Source organism: Ptychodera flava, chromosome 2, assembly GCF_041260155.1.
Source record: "Ptychodera flava strain L36383 chromosome 2, AS_Pfla_20210202, whole genome shotgun sequence".
Classification (NCBI taxonomy): Eukaryota; Metazoa; Hemichordata; class Enteropneusta; family Ptychoderidae; genus Ptychodera; species Ptychodera flava.
Genome location: NC_091929.1, coordinates 813,657 through 836,699, shown reverse-complemented (window position 1 = coordinate 836,699; position 23,043 = coordinate 813,657). Strand labels below are relative to the sequence as shown.

Here is a 23,043-nt window from a genome sequence, read left to right as displayed (position 1 = left end):
TTCATTAAGCAGCTTCTTGAATTTATTGATGTACACTAGTACTGCAACTAAAATTGGGGCTTAAACACATCTTGACACCCTCATTTTGGTCAAAATTCTTTCAATGTCATCAAAAGACACTTTACTTTCAATATGATCGTATGTATGTTTTTAATCACACGCCACAACTTCCCTTTGATTCCATTGTTCTACAATTTGTACCAAACCCACCTCTCCAAAAGCTGTCATAAGCTTTCCAAAAGTCTAAAAAAGCAAATGAAAATTTGATCAATGGTTCGCCCATTTTTCAAAAATCTTTGAATTTCACCAAAAATATTTAATTCAACTAAATTTGTTACCTCTTTTTGTATGATTCTTTGTACATTTTCAATAATTTAGCACAATAAAATACCTCTATAATTATTGAGATTTCTGGTATCACCTTACTTATGTAGTTGTTTAATATTTTTCCCCCATTCTTTCCTTCACCCACTTGTCTGTTTCCTGCTTGATTTCTTTCTTTCATTTATTGCCATTTTAAATTCTGTACAAAACCACGGTTCGGATAAAGTTTGTATTTGTTTCCTACCAAAACATTATGGTAAACTATGATATTCTTCACATCATTGGTGCCTGCATAGATAATGAATGTTATCATAATCCCTCATGTAGACTGCCATATTCTGTACTAGCTCCATTTTTCACATCAGGAATGTATTGAAATAGTATGTATGATTGACAACGAATAAAACAGGAATGAGCTCACTGTAAAAAGAAGGAGAGTGTACTCACATTGTTAAACAGGGTAAATAGCTTTGAATAGCTTAGGGAACCGTGTGTCGATAGTTTTGATATAATTTGGAAGATGTAGGCAAACAATTGTACTGCACATCTCACAGTATTCGATGTTTAAGAAAAAACAATTCCATATAAAATATTTGTGGCATTTTTGTGATCTTATGCTGATGAATATTATTTCAATTGGCTCCTGCTGCATAGCTTGGTGACAATTTAAAGTCCTTTGCATAGGACTCTCAAAACCAAATAAGAAAGACTGTTCAAAACGAATCAAACACAAACTTGACACAAAAAAAAATTTGGATAGTTAGGTGGGGAGCCTCTTTCACATTTTTACATTCGATTTTACTACTTATTTCTGCCTAGTTAAGTCGAAAGTGGGCAAACCCGAGAATACCCTTCAGTATCCCTCATCTATCATCACGAAAGCAATAACAAACCATCATTACAACAATACAAAAAAGTGGCGGGAAAACATGCTATGGCTATGTAAAACCCGAGTCACCTATCTTTCCTTATGACTAAAAACAAAATCAGGATCATCGGATCCGACACTCCAACCAATCAAATCGCTTGAAATAACAACCAATCACACAGAGCCTTAATGTGATAACCGACCAATCACAACACACTCCTATAACGATAGACTTCCTATCTATCTACCATAAACTGAGTCTTAATTTGCCTCCTCCGACATACATTCGCTAGAATGTAACTGAATCAACTAGATAGACTAAACCAATCCTCGGACGACGGAGACCCGACATCGTCTATATAATGGACGCATTTAGTTCACTTTCAACTTTAGAGATGAAGTCAAGAAAGGACCGACAAGTGACCAAAAACTCATCGACAAGTTAAAATAAAAAACGATTTTTCGAACTTTCGCCATTCAAACACTACTTTCTACTTTCTACTATCTTTGTAAATATATACAGTTTCGAAATAAAAGAACAGTTTCAAATCAAAATACAGCGACAAAGAGATCTGAAGCTACGACAACTAAAAGTATAAAGAAAGAAACCGACAGGTGACCGAAGTCATTGACAAGTTTTTTTTTTTTTTTTTGGTTTCCGGCATATGTGACACCTTGCTTCAAGATACGATTTCATTGTCGGCCAATATTTCGTACAGTTTCTTCGTTCTGTTCAGTCGATTGTGTTAATATTCACCAAAATAGTAGAAAATGACATTTTGAAGCCCAAACATCGAAAAAGAATGATAATTATCCACCTTATCGATCACTTGTCGGCCTTGTTAGTATGGCCAATAGACCTGCTTCAATACGCGATTTACTTGTCGGCCAATATTTCTTTTAGTTTCGTTAATTCAGTTCGGTCACTGAGTAAATATTCACAAAAACAGTAGAAAATGACATTTTAAAACCAAAACATCGAAAAAGAATGGTTTTAATTCAACTTGTCGGTCACTTGTCGTCCTTGTCGGTCTATTGTCGGTGCTTGTCGGTGCTTGTCGGTGTTTAGTATGTCCGCGTGTTTTTTAAAGGTTCCGCAACTCGGGTCAAATGTTGTTCGACAAGCTTCGCCCGCGGATAAAAATTATTGACCCCGAGCTGTCGATATGATTCTACAACAAACATTACACAGTTACTTTACCCCATTAAAGCTGTACCCACGACAGCAAAAAAGTGGGCATTAACTTGTCTGAAACAAGAAATGGACAACGTAACTTAGCTCCGTTTTGAAGCTATTCGACTAGGTCGCGGGCCGAGGGGTGTCAATAGCCATATAGAGCAGCTCCTGGCTATTGACACCCGGGTGTCAATACGACACTCCGAAAATCAATATGCTTCCCGTCCGATGGGCAAGTGCACCAGCGGTTGAATTAACTAAGCCTGGACAATTCAAGCTTGAAAATGTATTTCATTAGGTCTGTACACGCCTACAATCATTGTAAGTCCTTCAACTCTCAAAAGTTTTTTCTGAAAACCCTTGAAAATCCGCCCGACATCGCAAAATAATCGTTCTTGCTGTTGTAAAACACAAAAAGTCGTAAAAATAGAGTTTTGCGACATGTTCTCTCCGACGACACGGAGTGAATTATGTGTATGCCGTAAAGTGGTATGCCTTGACAGTGGTTGCCATTCTCTTTGTGCAAGTGTATGAGTCGTACGACAGTCGATCGGCTTCCCGCGATAGTGTAATTGCACCATGTGCTTGGTAAATGGATGTAAACTTATTCGAAGCCATGGATCTCGGCAATGCTTACTGTTCAACGTAAAACAACCCACAGTTGAAAAAGTACAAGTTTACATCATAGTCGAAACGGGCTCAGTCGACCAAGGAGGCCACACATTGCAGCTACGTAGTGCGTGAGATGCAGACAGTTTCAAATTACGAGACCTTGGTTGTTAGGGATCAGCTCTCACTTACAGAAAACAAATCTGCACTGAAGAGTAACAAAAACGAAACTTGAATCTGCTCTCTTGACGAATACGTTTATCAAATAAAACTTTGAAAGACAGCTGTGCTCAGTGAGCAAACATGTAAACAGGTAAAAGGGTTGCAGATGTACATGTGCGCATGCATTGGCAGATAAACACCAGCAGAGCAGTTTTTTGTGATCTCAGCTTGATAATAAAGAGCAGCAGCCAGCCATGCACATTGTAAATCACACAATCTTATTACTCTTATGCAAAGATTTTAATTTGGATTAGGTTGTGGAAAAATTCCAAATTCAAAGATGTTTTCTAGATGGCCAAATCTACAGAAAAGACTAAGTATTCTCACATTTCTTCTGTGACATTTCAGATTTGGTAATAGTCCTTCATTTTAACAAGATGTACATGTAGTTCATGTTTGAATATGTTTTTCCCTCTTTGAATTCACTTCATATGGCCAAACTCTTGCTCTCTGTTACAAATTACTGGTACAGTTATTAGAAATTTAGGGCAAGTAATTTTTCCTCTCGGCCAAGTAAAAATGAAATTCACGTGTCCCACGGTTAGTAAGTTTGAAATTTTTTTTTCAAGGCCTGCAGTATGGGTTGACTTTTTGTGACGTGTACTCACCATATTTTCAAGAATTTATAAATTAGAATGAGTATGTGGCAATAATGACAAAATGTTGTATTATACCGATCACATGATGTGTTAAACTGCCACCAGATTTTTCATAATTGCCACCTGATTTTATATCCGGTGGCAAACTTTTGCCACAAGAAATAAAAAAGTATTTCTATCCCTGTATATTTACATGTACATTTTTACGATATCATGACCAATCATTTTGTGAATTTTTGAGAATTATGGATTCTTGTCAAATTTAGGTCCTTTCAGGACTCAATTTTATATTTCTTGGAATTTTGACAGACTCAAGGAGGCAGCAACATTCAAGGATTCTCAAGGACTGTACATACCCTGTTATCCTGAAGGTAATTGACCAGACATTGAAAATACTTTTCAGAAATCATCAACATTTTCTAAAACCTGTCAAATATTTTATGAGATTGGCTAACACATTGATGTATAGGAGTTGACAAATATCACATCTAATTTTCATCAGGAACATGTTGTGAGAACAGCATATTGCTCAATAAATATTGCCGCTGCTCCATTAAGCAAACAGTACATATGTCAAGTCAATGACCCAAGTCTAATATATTTCTCTTACTGAATTATTACGCCATTAGTCCGAATCCAGCAATATTGTAATATTGTATTAACAAATTACACAGTCTTTTTGGTCAATCACTCCCACTTGCCTTTGGGGCCATGGAAGCCTGGCTGTAGTATTGTATGCAAATTATTATTTTTTAAATGATACCGGTAACATGCAGAAAACTAACTGCACTGTACAAATTGCCGTTGCTATACTGCCCTCTATCAGTCATATCTATTTGTGCTATCTGTAATGTTTGAGGGCGACATAACAACAGTTGGTATCTGTAGTCGGTCTGTTATGCTACATCTGTTTGAGGGCGACATAATACAATGGGTATCTGTAGTAAATCTGTTTCAATCTGTTTGAGGGCAGCATGACATGCCTCAGCAAAAATTTGCCAACTTGTGATAATGTACTCTCACTGTTTTCCTTGATTTTAAGTGAGCACTGCACTGCAGCACTTTTCCATGAAAAAACACTAACCAGGCACTTATTTGGGGCATGTTACAACACAGATGACGTTATTGCCTACTCATGCAAAGGGGTACTGGTATAGTTCATTTTACAATTCCAAGACAATTATTTTATTGTAAAGTAAGACTGTCCTCTCCAGTGCCCTAACAACAACAATTGCAAGACTCTAATGCTATTACAGCTGGCACATGTATGTCATGAACCCTACGCATGTATATTGGAAAACAAGAGTAAGCCTTATCTTGGTAAGTTCATATGTCTCCATCAGGTCAAGTTTATTGCAATCAGTGAGGCATAAGAGATCTCCTATGTTTTATTTTAACAAAAATATAACACTTTAAGTGAATACATAAGACACTGTAAATATGATTTGGTAACAATGCCTACAAAAACATACCATGCCAAGTAGAGAAATACGTATGCAGTTTCATCTAGAGTCTCTGGGCGACGGGGGGATTCCCCCTCTGTTGACATGCTGGCACCCCTTAGTAATTTGTCAGGGGACCAGCCCCCATGAAATGGTGCGAGTCACATGTTAAAGATACAAGTAGAACATATGACTGGTGAAATTCCCTAACTTTTCTGGTAAAGGGGGAAAATCCCCCTGTTGATGCCATCCTGGATGAAACACTACGTATATGGATTTGGCTGAATACCACATATTACTGACCATGCACATGATGAAATGATACTGTCTGGCAGTATAATGGGTTAAACCTTAGAAGCTCTAAATGCAGCAAAGAATAGGATGAGGTAAGAGGTACACTACAATGGAATTTGCAACAAAACACTAAAGACTAAAACTGAATGAAGGATGAACACATGGCTACAAGTTTCGTGCGCACCAGGTATGTGCAATTAAATTTTTGTGCAAACCCCCGGTAAATCTAGTGTAAAGTCTCATTGGAATAAAATGCACAGTTTCCTTCCACCATTCACTTTCATTTCCTTCAAAAATAGTGTTTATCTAAATCAATTTTTTTACACATACTTCCTATCATTAACTTTTTATGTGACGCCTGATGATTTACATTGGTTAAATCAATTCACTTGTCATGTCCAAATGATAAACAGTTGCCAACAACAGACATAGCATGTAAAACACTTGTCTTGTTTCACCTTTGTAACTGTTGCTGAAGCTCATTCACATATTCTAGGTTATTGTTACAAGTTACAAGTACTATATACATATGCACCTGTTCACCATGAGACTCTCTGTATATGTACATCACACAGCGTATGGCAGAAGTGCATTTAACTGTATAAAAATAGCGTCAAATAGAGTTTCACTGACAAATCCTGAAGCAGCAAGATTATTGAAGTCCGGCATAAATCAGTCAGTATAAATACAAAAAGTAATTTTAACCCTAGTGGTAATTCAGGAATAATTTTGCCTTAAAAAGAAAAACATTAATTTTTGTTCCAAGTAGAAATTTTGTAAAATCCTTTAAATCATATACAACTGTACATGTATATAAATTGAATAAAGGAAACAGAATTGGTCTGTGTCACATCTGTACATTGATGTAACCATGTTGAACAATTATGTGGTATGGATGCTACTAACGGTCATTAACCCTATAATACACAGTGAAAATTGCATCTGTTACAATCCCATGGAGACTACAGACAATTTACATATGCTATGTACAGTACTCATTACATACTTCATTTACAAACAATGTGCACACCATTTTCAGAAATAAAATGACCTACATGTCTCTGTCTGACCTATGCGTAGATGCAATACCAGTCCATCTATTACTGGATGTCATTGGTCAATGATTGATAGTAATCACAGTGCCATGTGTGCCAGTAATTTTTGCAAGGTAAACTTTTACGTGGCATTTCTGAATGACTGTACTCCACCAAGTTGGAGGATCCTACAGAAAGTTGTTTTGAGTCATACTGTAGTAATAGTTAGCTACATGGTTCCTTATATAAATTCATAGAATTTTCTGACCAATTATTGCAACCATTAAAAGCAGAAGCAAGGTTCAGGGTATTATTAATAATGTGTTTCTTGTATTTGCTGACATCGTTTTCAGGCTAAATAGCTAAATCTACAAAGACAGTATCCATTTGTTAGAATATCTGCAAAGTTACTTGGTTTAGCCACTAATTCAACGATGAATTATTACTTAGACTGGAAAGAATTGCTTATATTTGTTGTCCATTTCTCTTCCTGTGAATTTTGCTCTGTGTTGAATGTTCACAAGTGTAGCTACACTTTAATTAAATCATCAAACATGATTGGCAGAATGTATATCAAAATTCATGTTCAGGCTACATACATCATTAAAAATTAGGTCTTTTCTCCAGTGGATCAAAGTTCATCATGAATCAATTGCATTTAGTTTAAAGAATGCTCAATCTTCAATTAATCTTCCAATCATACTATTTATCATAAGTTTAACTTGATGAAATAATTCAAGAGTTCAACGCCAAGCAATGGTCTGAATATAGATGCTTATCTTTCAAACATCAAAATGACAATATTTTTCATGGATCTTAACTTGAATTTAAAGCTTATTCAGCACATTTATCGTCAATTTTTTTTTTAAATTATAGTGATTTTAAAATAAAAATCATGATAAAATATTAATGTTATTCATACAATCACATTGTTGATAGCTCATTGGGTTTGAGCTTAGAATTTCACTGAAATATTATCACAAGAATTAACATAGTCATCTATGGCATAGGCATATTGGTGGGGCAAATTTTTAGGTAAGATGTACGTGTAAACAACTATGAGCATATTCCAGTGTTATTCTAATTATAGAAGTGTAGCAATAACACATCAACCCTGATGCCATGCAGACGTGATTTTATTGATAATGATAATGCAGTCTTACATGCAATATAAATGATCCTGAATTTTGTGCATCATCTCTTTTAGGACTCTTTGAAGATGATATATGTCTGAAATCTGTGAAAGCCCATCGACTAGATAATTGTATGCAGATCAGAACTTTAGTCCCCTTTCTTTATTCTGCAGCCAGTATTTTTATGATTTGACATTGCTGTGATAGTGTCAGCTGTGAAATAACATAGAGTATATGGCTTTGTTCAGTTTTATTTATTTTGTCTATTTATGTATTTGCTCATAAACAGTGCTGTGGCATCTTGCTTTTAAGACTATGGTAGATACAAATTCACTTCAATGGTTTGCGCAGTGGAATAATATAGCAGAGATAATGCAAATCATTATTTTGTCAATTCTGTGAAGTCCTATTGTGATGCAAGCCCAATTTTCAGCCAGACACATTTCAAATCATGTCTTGCATGGTAATTAATAATCAAATATAATAACACTGTATAGATTATACAGGTAGGGTTAAATAAATATGCTCTTATTAGGAAACATTGGAAACCATTAAGGTCACTTAAGGTGACACTGACTTTGTTTCTGTTAAAACTGGGAGTAATCACAAAAAACACAAATTAATTCAGAGAATAAATGTAAAACAGAAGTGTTTACAGTACATCACTATTCACTAATAAATTCAAAAAATGTTATAGAAATTTGTACCTTCAGTCTTGGGGGATAATTGAACTGTTCTTGGAGAGTGACATCTGCAATTTTGATTCTAAAGAGGAGTTTTGTTTGGAATAGTTAAGGTATGATAGTTGGCTGCTTTTCACAGAAGCTGAGCTATATGTATAATACATACCAATACCTGTCAACTCCTTGTACTTTCATGTATTATCAGATGTTAACCTGACTGCAAATATATTTGTACAAAGTGATATAATGGTCAATGGTGCTTTGTAACAACACTACAATAGCAATACATTGTTGGTAATATTGCATTGTTCACTCTTGCTTTCAGCAACTACTCTAGTTCTATGTAGCTTTCTTGATACGAGTGGGTTTTTTCCAAATATTATAAATACTGTAAAATATCAACTAGCAATGGAATGATATGTAGTTAAATTTGTTAAAATTTAAAAAACACCAATGTGTATTAATTGCATAGATTTTGAAAAATATTTTTGTGATTCATTTTTATTAAGCTGAAAAATTCTAATTTTAAGGAAACTATATTTGCTAACTTAAAGCGCAGTGGTCGTCGGGCTGCGCGTGCGCGATTTTTTGTTGTTGATAGACATAAATCTTTGTAAACATAAGTCTTCTCAACTTCAATCGGAGTGAGATGGAAGCGGTCCCTCACTTTGTTAACGCCCTTGTAAGACTCAACATCATGCAATAGTAAAATATTAAGATTGGAAAGGAACTTCAGTGGTGTATTTCTATCTATAAACTCATGTAAGGCTTTGAACATTGAGACACTCTGCACATTATGTCACTGAGTTTACTGCATGCAGTTACAGTGAACAAACGGGTTTGATCGCGCACGGTTACGCTGGTTGTACACAATGTTATGTACAGCACGGTAAAAATACATCACAGGACACGGGAGATGCTGTTGCTTCAATAAGTGAGAAGATCACCACATTGACGTACACGGATATAACTTAGAGAATCTGGTCCCACAACCAGCTGCACAACGTACCGGCCCCACAACGACTTGGCCCACAACGCACAATCATCACCATTTCTTACTTCTTCTAGTAATATGTGGCAAGAAATAGTCAAATGACAGACACAATAGACGAAACAAGCGGGTTTTCGCGGCATTTGGCAGGAAAATTGCACGGCTACACATAGGGACGTATTGAGAGATCCTGTGCACGGTCATGGCAGAGATCCAACGGCTAGCCGGTGCTACGCAAACTTCGTTGTTGTACCTCTTGATTGCCGGATAGGTCTGAATCCTCTTTCAAATGAGATAACCCCCACATAACAAGAAGACCTATGAAAGGTCCTTCGCTTGACTTGATACCTGTACTCGGAATTCTCGTTTGCACCCCAAACGGGGTAAACTTCGTAGTGGAGTTGGATTCTCCACAGCCGAGTGTAGCGCGCCATATACCCGGTTCTCTTGACACCGACGTTCATGCAGACCACGGAACAGATGTTTCTTGCTGCAGCGGGCATTGCTCTGCGAGCTGTAGATTTCTGTAGCTTGCGTTTTTGTCAATTGCACTCCTGTTGGGCCACTTGAAATGAAAGTTCTCGTCCTTGCTAGCGATGTCGTAGACCAGAGCCCGGTCATTGATAGTCTGTTGGCATATACACGCGTACGGGTAAGTGTTTAGCTCCATGGCTCGAGCGAGCCCCATTCAACTGATTCAAGAAAATCGTGATCAAATGTGATCTCAATCCAGCGTGTAATTACTGTTCAATATTCAGCAGATATTTAATGACCTTTTTATTGCGTGTTAGATTTAGTAAGTTGGTATGCTTGTGACAAATCAGCTGCCATATCAGCGGCAATATCGCAAACATAATAATCAACCCATCACCTCATGCGGCATTCTCGATATGTTGTCTACAAGGGGGGACCCCCTCAGGAGCTTGCGCAGTGCGACGACCACTGCACTTAACACTGCTTGAAGAAACACGATTTACCAACCATGCTACAGGATGAAAGAGGAACATCTTGAGCACAAATATGCAAGTTTCTGACATTTAAACTAATTGGCATTGCTAAATAATGTTCATATCTTGCAAGAACCAATTTAAATAACTATAATGCTAAGAGATATGGCCAGCAAACATGCGTAATTTCACTCATTGTTAAAATCACAAAAATCTACAATTCTGTTGATGTTACAAATTCTGTTGATCAACAAGCACGCCACTGATTTGATTACTTCCATGATTTTCATTAGCATGTCTCTTCATTTGTCATGAATGACAAATACAAGGATTGTGAAAGTTTAAAATCCATATAAAACAATTGCCTTGTTGTTTCAAAGTCATTGATTGGTTCATTGCATTCCCGTATCCTTTTGTTGGTACCACAGTCAACAACGCCAGCGGTATTTGTAAAAATAATCATACTTTTTTCACCAGAGAACATTAGAAACAAGCTTGATGTACCCCACTAGGGACACACAAAGAAATATAAATTAAGAACGAAAATTTCAGTGTAAGTTACAATGAATACCATTTGTACCACAGAGGGGACCTGCAGATCAATTTCTCATAGTTACAACAACCTGGTGACATTCTAATACTGGATTAGATTACTGAATCAACACGGACAAGTCAACTGAGCCGGTTTATATGACAAGAACAGGAATGAACTGAAAGGCTATGCTATGCTTGTAATTCTGCACGTATACATGTAGGTCCAGGGTAGTACCATTCACTGATAGGAAGTTTTAGGTCAAAGGTTTACTTACTGCTTTTCATTAATCAAAATCCAATACCATAATATTAAACTACATCGACCACACCTTCATGTACATTGTAGCTTACCCTTGCTAGTGGTGCTAACATTTTCAATCCCTCTTCCCAGTTGTTCAGTTGAAATTAAATCGTGATGGAATGGTCCACGGATGTGGTGACAATTTTAAAAGGAAAAAATGATTGGACCTTGCTGGATCAATCAACGATATGACCATCCTGTTTAATTTTTAGTGTATCTAGTTTGCACACACGCTTTTTTTAAATGCATATGAAAATCATTAGGAATATAACGGTCTCATTATCCAAATGTTATGAAAAGACGTGTATTGTAAAATGTGAAGTAACTTACAAATACAGGCCGGCTACGGGTGTTATTGATAACAGACACAAATGACCACACGTAACCGTATCCTGTCTGAGAGGTACAGTACTGAACCTCGGAGTCTTTTCAAAGAAGGCGGGATTTAATAAACTCCGCTTTTCCCCGGTTTTGTTCATTTAATCAGCTAGCTCACGATTTAATAAAAGTAAAATTCTCGGATCACTCCCAAAAAGTAATGGTCTAACAACGATCCAGTCGCACGTCATATTAAGGAAATTACACAACATAGTTAACACCGTTCAGCGTGATCGCATTTGATCACACTTCAGAAAGTTTCCGGGAATCGTCATAAGAGTAAATGCACGCTGACGTTTATGACTGAACCGACACAACCGGATGTTCAGACTCTTTCTCAAATCATAGATCGAGGAAAGAGTCTGAATGTTCTGCATTTCATGTACACTATATATTCTAGATGACCAACGATAAATGTTTGTAAAACAATCTAGTTTCAGTGACGTGACGTACATACGTCGTGAAACAGCTAAAATTTCTCCTCCTCACCCATTTTTTTCTGCACTTCAACGTTTGTTTTAAATTTCGACCATTGCTTTCGCAACCTATTACGAGAAGAAGTAAGAACACAAAAATCAAATATGGTAAATACCGCATACCGGCACGGTTACACGTAAGAGTCGTCGATTTCGATAGTTTCAAAATTGTAAACAAAGCGAAAAAACGCGCGCTTCTCTATAGACTGAACGCGCGCTTTTCTCCTGAGCTCAATATTATTGGTCCCGGACAGAGTGTAGTAACTCACTATGGAAGCGCGAATAAATTGCGATATTGGTTCTGTATTAATACAAATTATTCAGGAATGTCATGGAAACATATTCAATCGGAATATCGTTACAATAAAATGTAATATTTTCACTCACCAAACGCGCGTTACCGGCTTCTTGTTCAACGGGGTCAGCTCAACGACACAATTAGTACCATCAACAGAATACCGTCCTGAATCTGGACTACCGTGTTGGGCCAAAAAATCATCGAGGACGTCGTCTGACGAAATATTCTTATGCCGCTGAGGAGTTGCCATAATGCTCAATATTTTTCCCGTGATAATTGGACTACAACGTGAGAGTACCACTACGCTGTGTTAGTAACGTAAGTCGTGGCGTGTGTGAGAATAACTGTGTTTGTGTACAGTCGAAGTGATTCATGATACTCGATTCTGGCCATCGGCCAACATAGTTTCAACATTCCCATTCAAGAAAATCAACTGTGTGATTGGTTCCGATACGTCGGGGGATTTTGAAACTGACAAATAATAATTCATAATTCATGACAGCTGCATTCATTGACGCAGTTCGGTCACGTGCAAAGCCAGCGCCCACTTTTTCCAGCCAAACTGGTTATTTGGCGCCAGTTTTTGAAAAGTTTGGCGCGCAGCTTTGTGAATGAGCCACGTCGCTAGTGAATCGTGTTGCTGCAGTTCCGTAGGCCACAACTGTCCCCGGCCCCGGCGATTTCGGATGTTCCGAAACCAACCTCTTCCACCACCAAAATCCCCACGAAAAGTAACGAACTACGGCAAGAGTGCTAGCCCTGCGTACGATGCTGTGTGTTCCCAGCGTTAGCTCTGCATGGCAGGGTGTTACCGGCGTTATACGGCCTCCGAGGCCGTATAACGCCGGTAACACACAGCCCTGCCATGCAGAGCTATCCCAGCGTCAAATTTATTTCTTGTACGTTAGTTCCTCCCCCAGCAGCAGCTTCATCCATGTTTGCTGAGTTTTGTAATTTTGCCTTACCGCACTCCTTGAGTGTGTTCACAGTCGCTCGAGAGCTATTCAGCTCTGGGACTATTCGCCCCATAGACGTGTGTACATAAGCGATAAATAACCCGTTTCTCGCTTATGTACACACGTCTATGGGGCGAATAGTCCCAGAGCTGAACAAGGGACTGTGGTTGGGGGGGGGGGGGAGGAATTTAGACGCTATACATAAAGATAATTTAAGACTTCATATCGATCAAATTCTTGACCGTGCACAAAGCCAGTCTTCATTTGTGTCACAAACCACTATTCTGTGGCATGCTGATACATGGTAGCTTAGGGGTGGACCATTTGATATCCTGGGAGGGTCTGGAAGATTTTTTTGGGGGTGGGGGGGGGGGGCATTATTTTTTTTCCACTTGTTCCACTATATGTATTTTTCTCCCCTTGTGAATCCTGGCAATTTTTTTTGCAACATTCCTTCAAAGAATTATTTTTAATGTAGCAATGTTTCGAACTTTCAAAAACATATATATATATATATATATAATTTTGGGAGTACCGGGTATATTTTAAACATTCAGTCATTCTCTGTTTCAATGAAATTGTTGTCATGTCAGTTGTAAGATAGGAACTTAAAAGTGTCAATTCTAAATTTGAACACTGTATTTTGAATGAGCTGTGGATGTACACTCTTTTTATGCATAACCAAATGTCCAGAACTGTTGTAAGAAAAATGTGATTGTGAAATATTAGTGCATGTTGCTCTCAAGTACTGAATTCTCATAGAGGAAACAGGAAGAGTCAGGAACTTGTCATGCTTTTCATGTGAACTGCAGATTTTGTAATGATTAGTACACTTTGCAAAACAGACTTTCAATTTACAGACATCAAGATATTTCTACATATCTCTGAGTGATATATTAATTTTATGGGCGCGCCGAAAAATATTAAACATCAAGATATCTCTAATATATATATATATATATATATATATATATATATATATATATATATATATATATATATATACATATATATATATGAAAGTCATGCAGCTGAAGGCATGCTGAAAATAATGTTTGACATTTTAAAAATGCACCCGAAGATATCTCAGATATATGTATGTCTGATATTGCACTAGGACGGGGCTCTGAAAAATATGTTTTATTATCATTAAAGTTACGCGCCCAAAGGGCGCGCCGAAAATGCAATAATGAAATTTGTGGCTGGCACAATGCATTTTATGTAAGTATGAACCGTGTTGAAATTCAAAAACACACTGACCCCCCATATTAGGCATTTCAAAAACATGGTGACCCCCAAAGTCAAAAACCGGATATGAAACTGAATGATGAAATTTGTGGCTAGCACGATGCATTTGATGCATTTTAGGCAAATATGAGCCCGCGTCGAAATTTAAAAACACTGACCCCCAGTTGGGCATTTCAAAATAGGTGAACCCATCACCAAAGTAAAAAAGACGGCGACTCCATGAATCCACTGGCCTTCTAGGCCGAAGAAACTCACCAGTCCCTCATTCCTGCTGTGCGAATTATCATAACCAAGCCCTCCCCCAGTATATTTGGTCACACCGAGATAAATGTTACACCTTAATTCCAATTCGATACGGTTATTTCAGCATAGCCACGCCCCAAATGAAAATGGCAAAATTGGACATTTGGTATAATACTGGAAATTGAAAACACGGAAATGAGCATTGTGGGAAATATAGTTTGTCAGAGGGAAATTTGAATGGTCGCAAAGTGCTATCCTCAGTATACACACCAACACATATACAGTATACATACCTGTTTCCTACATTTCAATCTCAGCCCAAAGATTTTAAATTTAGAGATAGGCATAAAAGTTAATAATCAAGATGATAAAACCATTTGAAAATTGAAAATTAGTTCCATTTTGATTTTCTTTTTTGGAAAATGCAATTCGGTTTATTAGTTGGCCAAAATGTGCCACGGATTATAATACTTGACGATAACAGTTTTGTTTTAAAATCTTCTGAGCTATGCTGTAATTTGACTTGTCAGTGCAATCTGTCCATGTCACAACCATACCAGAGAACAATAATATTTATTGGTCAACACACAAGAGATGATATGCATGTATCTACAGAGTGTGTTCACTTATCTAGAATCAGTGAACAATTCAAAAAGCCAAATGTAACTGAAAGTTAATTTCAAGAGGCTTTTGGAAAGACAAGAAGGGTGCACGGAAATGAAAAAGTTACATTCCAAAAGGTTCTTCCTGATACTGTGATAGATTTTTTTTCTTCCACATTAACCTGCTGGGTTTTTTTCATAAGTCATCTAAGGCAGAATTTTTGTCCCATGTATCTGCTGGGAATTTATTTTTAAAATCTTCCACACCCCCAGGATATCAAGTGGTCCACCCCTTAGCCAGAATTCAGCGTACAGGTCTGTGTGTTCCCGGCATTATACAGCCTCCACCACATACAAGGCCGTATAACGCCAGGAACACACAGACCTGTACACAGGGCTAAGCCAGAAATGACTCATAATGGTTTCCTCTGGGTTTTAAAAAATTTTAGTAAATTTATGAATTCCAGTTTAAAATTATTAGTAAATGTGATAAAATATTAGTAAATGCTATTTCGGTGGTTTACCAGTCTTTGGGCAGTGTCAATGAGCTTCTCCAAGACAGTGCAAAAACTGGATGTGTTACTACTGGACATTGCAATACATGTAGATTTTGAGGCAATAATTCTCCTTTGTTTCAGTGAACACCTCACTGCAAATGCCTTCTTCAAGTCAAATTTATCAATATTCTTCAGAGATGGTGCCTCTACTAACTGTGCTAACTCTTAGCCTAGCCCTGGATTTTGTTTTTATTCTGTTGTACCTGGAAAAGCCCCTTTCAGTGTCTGTTGGCAATATCAGACCAATTTTGACTAATGTACACAGCTTTGGATATACTTCGTCAACTTTCAGATCCAAAAGTATGCCCCATGCATCTTGAAATGAAACCCTCTGTAATTTTCACACAGAATTCTTTGGTTATACTCCACTCATATTTTAGTCTTTCAGAATTCACAGTTGGGTCACTATGCTCACCCTTTAGCAGGGTTCCCTCAGAGTTCCAAGAGTACTGGATGGCTCATTAATAATCATGAGCATTGACTCATGAAAAACTGTAACATTTTATATACTTGTATGTTTACTTTCTTAAGGCTTGATGTACAAATATAACAGCCATTTCCACTATGTCTTCAAGGTATTTTTTCAGTTTTACCTGAACAATACAGAAAGAAAAAATCTTTAAGTAGTATAAAGGAATGTTTTGAAGCTTCTGAAAAATAATGTACATTTTGTCATCATTTTCCTGCACTTATATCATCCCTCACTACTTTGAAGTGTGGATTATCATTGCACCATACAGCCCATACCAGTATCCTATGTCTTTCAAATTACCTAGGTGGTCTTGTTACTGCACATGCGCAAACTCTGTAGAGTTTAAACCAGCAACTTAAAGGGTTAACTAAACGTCTTCGCTTCTTGATAGTCATTGCAGAATGGGAAAATTCACAAACAGAGAGGCTTGTTGCCACGGACAAGCAACTTTTGGCCTATTGACCTGAAAAATAAGTGAGTGTTCATTGATAATTCACAGACTGTATCCGTTGACACCAAAGTTGGCTCGTGACTTTCATTGCAGGCAATCTTTAGCTTTTCACAATGCCATCCCCCGCCACTCACTGAGTCTGAACTGAACATTGAAAGAGTACGTTTTAGTAAAGTCATTTTTGTGCTGATTTTCGCCACCGTACTTTCTTGTTATATAGTTTTATAAACGTTCATGATACAAAGCAAAAACCATCACTTTGTCTCCTTTCGATCGTACTGAGATTGTGTGACAGGAAAACCTCGTCTAGTCACAGGGAATTCAGTAATCTTGTTGTTGTTGTTGTTGTTGGTGTTGATGGTGATGATGACGATAATAAAAAATATTAAAAAACAATGTGTTATTCCTTGCTGTTGTTTGTCGATGTTGTAGATATATATATGTTTATTTCTGCATAATATGGGCCTCCGGCCCTTATATGTTTACCAAATACAGTGTCAATCAGTCATACAAAACAAGTTTGAAAAGATTATTGAAGTACAACATATTTTCTCGTAATCACACTTTGTCTCTAGTTTTGAAGGCGTGAAAAATAAATAACGCTAAATTCTTAATCAAAGACTCGTCATTTGTTTTCATTAATATGTTGAATTGATAATGTGATGGCGGTCTACAAAATTTCTTTGGGAGGTACTTTTCTCTTAAGTTATCCCATGCCGAACAAATAAAAAGAAAGTGATATTCATCTTCTATTTCTTTCCAGCATAATTTACAAAGCCTATATTCTTTATCAATTCCTCTGTGTCGTCCAGTTTCTATTTCCAATGGATGACTAGAGCATCTGAATCTGGCCAGTGCTCTACGATATTTATATAAATCAATACATGAAAGATACATTTCTAAATTAAGTTCCGTTTTAAAATTCCTGTAATAACTGGTTTTCTCATTTACGCTAACTTCAGACCACCATTCTTGCCTTTTTACATCTCTCACCCTAATAAGAAATTCTGACAAAAGACATTTATATTACCAACTCCTTGGTTTAGCCAGACATGACCAAAACCATACAAGTATAATAAGTTTTTCATATCAGTGGCCCATGTGTATTTCCCTTGTTCATCCATATTTAGTAACATACGGTACGCTTTAGATGGTAAACGTGATTCAGGCATTTCTAAAAGGCGAAACCAATACTTCACACATCTCTTGACATAATAGCAAAACAATGGTAATCTGCCACACTCGCCCAAAACAGTACAACTAGAAGTACTCTTTGACACATCCGGTATTGTCGGCAGTATAATAACTGTACCCTTTCCAAATGTTCATAAGTTTGAAAACCCCACACTTCTGCCCCGTAACTAAGTACGGGTAAATAAGTACATCAATAAATTAAAATAAATCTTTGGATGTAAACACTTCACATTTTTAACACACTTTCCAAGAATAGCTATTTTCTTTCTCGCCTTCACAGACATATTTCTTGTAGTTACTGAAAATGATCCTTTACAAGACAAAATTAAACCCAGATACTCATAAGCACTTTCAACCTGTAGCTTATTGTCCCCAAAATACCATCGCTCATATTTACTAAGATATCCTCCTTTTCTATAAACCACTATTCTAGTTTTAGATAAATTTACTTTCATTTTCCATTTCAATGTAAATTCATATAAAATATCAATAAGCCTTTTTAATCCAATCACTGTGGTTGAGAAAATGACAATATCGTCAGCATAATTGAAGCATATCATTTGGTAATAATTGTATTCCAGAGTATCCCGAAGTTTCCATCATATTTGCTAATTCATTGATATAAAAACTAAACAAAATAGGACTTAACATACAACCTTGGCGAACACCTTTTTTTCAAATCAAAAAATCAGACATAACATTTCCTTCCCTAACACTCGATTTAACATCAGCATAAATTGCTTTCATCATATTGTACATTTTACCGTTAGTCCCCTCTAGAGCTAGTCTATACAAAAGTCGTGTCCGATCAACAGAATCGAACGCCTTTTCAAAATCAACAAAAAGACAATACAATTTCTTTCCCCGCCCTGCCAATGATTTTTGAAGAATTGCATATAATGTAAAGAAATGGTCCACAGTGGAATAACCTTCTCGGAAGCCCGCTTGACACTCGGGAACAATATTGTGCTGCTTTGCCCAATTTTTAATACGCTCATTCAAAATACTGGTGAAAATTTTACTGAAGATGCTCAACAAGGTAATTGCTCTATAATTTTCTGGTTTGCTTGGGTCGTTTTTCTTAAATAAAGGAACAATAATGCCGACTGACCAATTACTTGGGAAAATACCTTTGTCAAAAATGGCATTATACAATTTATTTAGGAAAGGCAGCAAAATACCATCAGAATTCTTGAAAAATTCTGGTATGAGCATTATCTGATTTGATTTAAAAGCTTTGCGTAAATTAAAATCGGGGAAATCCCCAGGTGTCGATGGTATTTTGAACGAAATGCTAAAATATGGTGGTTCTTCCATACTTACTCCATTGTGTTCATTATTCAATGTCATCCTCAGATCAGGAACGTTTCCAAATGCTTGGAAAAAGCATATTTGGTCCCTGTGTTCAAATCAGGTGATACATGTGATCCGTCAAATTACAGAGGGATTTCTATAAATAGTTGCCTTGCAAAACTGTTTACCTCTGTGTTGAATAATAGGCTTATAAACTTCTAATAGCAATGGTATTCTTTCGCCATTTCAGTCTGGTTTCAGAGCAAAGAGGAGAACTGCAGATAATCTTTTAGTTTTGCGTTCAGCTATTGATCAGCATGTCTATGCGAAATTTTCTCAGTCAAGCTATAGTCCCAGTCGTAGGTACCTATATTGTTGTTTTGTAGATTTTCAGAAAGCATTTGACAGGGTTTGGCGTACAGGTTTACTTTGGAAATTACAGAAATATGGCATTAATGGTAATTTTTATAGCTTAATTAAGTCCATGTACAACAACATTAAGTATTGTGTGAAAAGTAACAATTGCTTTACTGAAGAATTTGACTCCAATTTAGGAGTTAAGCAGGGTGTAATTTAAGTCCAACTTTGTTCAATATTTTTATAAATGATCTTCCCAGTACATTTGGTTCCAGTGAGGACTGTCCTATCAAACTTGGTAAACTCCTTTTCAATTGTCTAATGTATGCTGATGATCTTTTATTGATTTCAGGATCTGAAACAGGCTTACAAAGCTGCTTAGATAAACTTCATAGTTTTTGTCGTGAATGGAAATTAACTATTAACATAAAGAAAACGAAAGTTATTGTGTTCAACAAAAGTAATCATCTTGTAAAAGGAGTTACACTCACTTACAATGGAGTGACTCTTGACTTAGTGAAAGAGTACTGTTACCTTGGTTTTGTCATTACCCCAAATGGTAAATTCAAAGGTAATTTTCACAATCTTAAATTGAAGGCAATGAAAGCTCTTTTCAGCCTTCGTAAGGGCCTTCAAAGTCGTTCACTTTCTGTAAAAGTTGCATTATCACTCTTTGATAGTTTAATTGTTCCTATTATGACATATGGCTGTGAAATATGGGGACATGAAATTAATGACAAGTGTAACTTTCTCAATGATGTTAGTATTTCTTATTATAGATTTATCCTAGGAGTCTCTAAATATGCACCGTCTGATGGTGTTGTTGGAGTGCAGGGTAGATATCCAATACACTTTATGGTGAAAAACACATGCTCAAATACTGGCATCGTTTGGTTTTATCAGATGACATCTTATTGAGATCTGCTTATACATCCAGGTTGAATTCAGATTGGTATAATTATATACAAAGCATATTGAACTCTCACAGTGGGAGCGATATATGGTCTTGTGTTTGCAATATTAATTCCACAGTTAATAATGTATATGATAGTTTATGTGAAACTTATGAACAAACATGGCTGAAAAACATTCATAATGATAAAGGAAGTGTGGAATGCAGAAGAATAAGCTCCGAACTTACAGACTTTTTAAGACAAAATTTGAATTTGAAAGTTACTTGCTAGATATAAGGTCTTTTACCTATAGGAGGTGGCTGACAAAACTAAGAATTTCGGATCACAACCTACAAATAGAACTGGGTAAAGGTCAACTCCTAAAGTTCCTGCAAATGAAAGATTCTGCAGTTTTGTAAGTCTTTAGTTGAGGATGAATTTCACTTTGTTATAGAATGTCCAAAATACAGAACGTATCGAGATGGTCTATTTTCATCCACAAGTTTGTATAATCCAGGCTTTCTTGATTTGAATGACAGAGAAAAGTTCATATATATCTTTACTCACAAAGATAAACTACCTCTTGCCAAATTTATTTCTTGTACTTTAGTTCCTCCCCCAGCAGCAGCTTCATCCAGTGTTTGCTGAGTTTTGTAATTTTTGCCTTACCGCACTCCTTGAGTGTGTTGTTGAGCAATAAAGTATGTTTGTATTGTATTGTTATTCTTCAACCTTCTGATTGCATTTTCAATTTCTCTATCAGTTATTTTACAATTAAGTACAGAAAAAGAGTTAACACTATTGACCAAGGTTTGTTCGTTATTTGGATCAAACTCGTCAAGAAACTTTCTCATTCCATTGATAAAATGTGCATTTGTCGTTGAATCCTCTACTGTCTCTTGGAAAAGTTCTGAAAAATACATTACCCAGTCATCAAGTGAAATCAACCCATGTCCCTGCGTGCCCCTTTTATTACATTTCAATACTTTCCAAATACAAGCTTCATCCAACATATTTCTTGTAAGACGTCTTTGTTCTCCCTCTTCAAATTCACGCTTTTTATGACGAGTCAAAACTCTGTAATGATTTTTCTTTTCCTTATAATTTTCAAAATCTTCCTTTACCCCAGTTTTACGAAATCTACGAAGACTTCTCTGTAAATCTGATTTTGCCTGTCTACACTCTACATCAAACCATATTTTCCGATAATCTCTCTTTTTTGTGTTGTAACTTTTCACATTGAGCATATTTTGGGCAGCATCTTTTATGATATTTGTCACTCTCTCGACAGCATCATTTATGTTAAAGTCATTCGATGACATGACATTTCCAAATTCAGTACTTTCAACATGTCTAAGATTTTCTTGATACTCATGAAGTAAATCATTGCGCCAATAAAACCGTTTGACAGGAGCTAAATACATTTCCCGTGTAAAATCAATTGTAACATCAAATGAACAACAAAGAGGGAAATGGTCAGACTCAACTCGTGTCGGTACTACAAAAGATCTGACTCTGTGAAATAATAGGACGGGAGTGACGTTGGGCGACCTACGTCGTTTTTTGGTCACGATTACAGTTTTCTTTTACAATTATCTACAACATCGACAAACAACAGCAAGGAATGACACATTGTTTTTTAATATTTTTTATTATCGTCATCATCACCATCAAAACAACAACAACAACAACAAGATTACTGAATTCCCTGTGGTCTAGTCTAGTTCGTCTTTAGCTTTGTCAACGTACGCTCAACCAGCAAAAATAGCTTTATACAAAACTTTGAAGGATTTATTACCTTTTTATTTACATGACAATCTGACAAGAGAAAAAGTCGTATCTTTACTTTCAACGGAGAATCCTTACAACAAAAAACGTGGCTGTGCATTGACAGCGGAAGAAGCATGTCTCAGATGATATGATTGGATGATAAATGTGAATGTCCACATTTACGACCAGTCAAAATATTCGTTATAAAGACTCTTATTTTGAATGACGTCATTCTCATATGTTGGCGATCTCAATCGCCTCCTTCGAGGACATCGCTGCGCGTAGCTGTGATATCGCAGCGGTACTTGTGGCGTGTATCGAACGCACTCGGGTCATTGAGGTCATCGATGACCCCAATGACTCGATCGCGTTCGCCACAAGTACCGCTGCGATATCACAGCTACGCTGCGCTGTTATGCCCCATATATCCTAAGCCTGTATTTTTTTTTTCTCGTAAAAATACGAATGCGGTGTGAAAATATTTCGTAAACGGCAGATTTTTTTTCTCAATTTACTAATTTGCGAGCGGCAGCGGAAGCCCATGTGTTTCATTTTCATAGATTTGGCATATTTGTGGCATTGTCAAATCCCCCCCCCCCCCCCCCAATTGGGTGTATCATACGGCAAAGTCCCCTGAAAACGTTTGCACATCTGAAATCAATCTACATATTATGTTTATTTATTTAGCCGTGTACAC

At 36.7% G+C, this 23,043-nt stretch overlaps 1 protein-coding gene across 5 annotated transcripts in view; it reads left to right on the top strand.

Moving 5' to 3' along the window:
• The window catches only part of LOC139151132 (solute carrier family 28 member 3-like), a 105,032-nt gene that overhangs the window by 2,408 nt on the left and 79,581 nt on the right, over nucleotides 1-23,043 (top strand). For 4 of the 5 annotated variants that reach the window (XM_070723722.1, XM_070723714.1, XM_070723689.1 and 1 more), the window contains exon 2: nucleotides 4,109-4,170. The gene's annotated coding sequence lies outside the window, so the exon portion shown is untranslated. Of the gene's footprint in view, nucleotides 1-4,108; nucleotides 4,171-5,073; nucleotides 5,120-23,043 lie in introns of those variants that run through there. The other variant, XM_070723697.1, reaches the window with a different exon arrangement.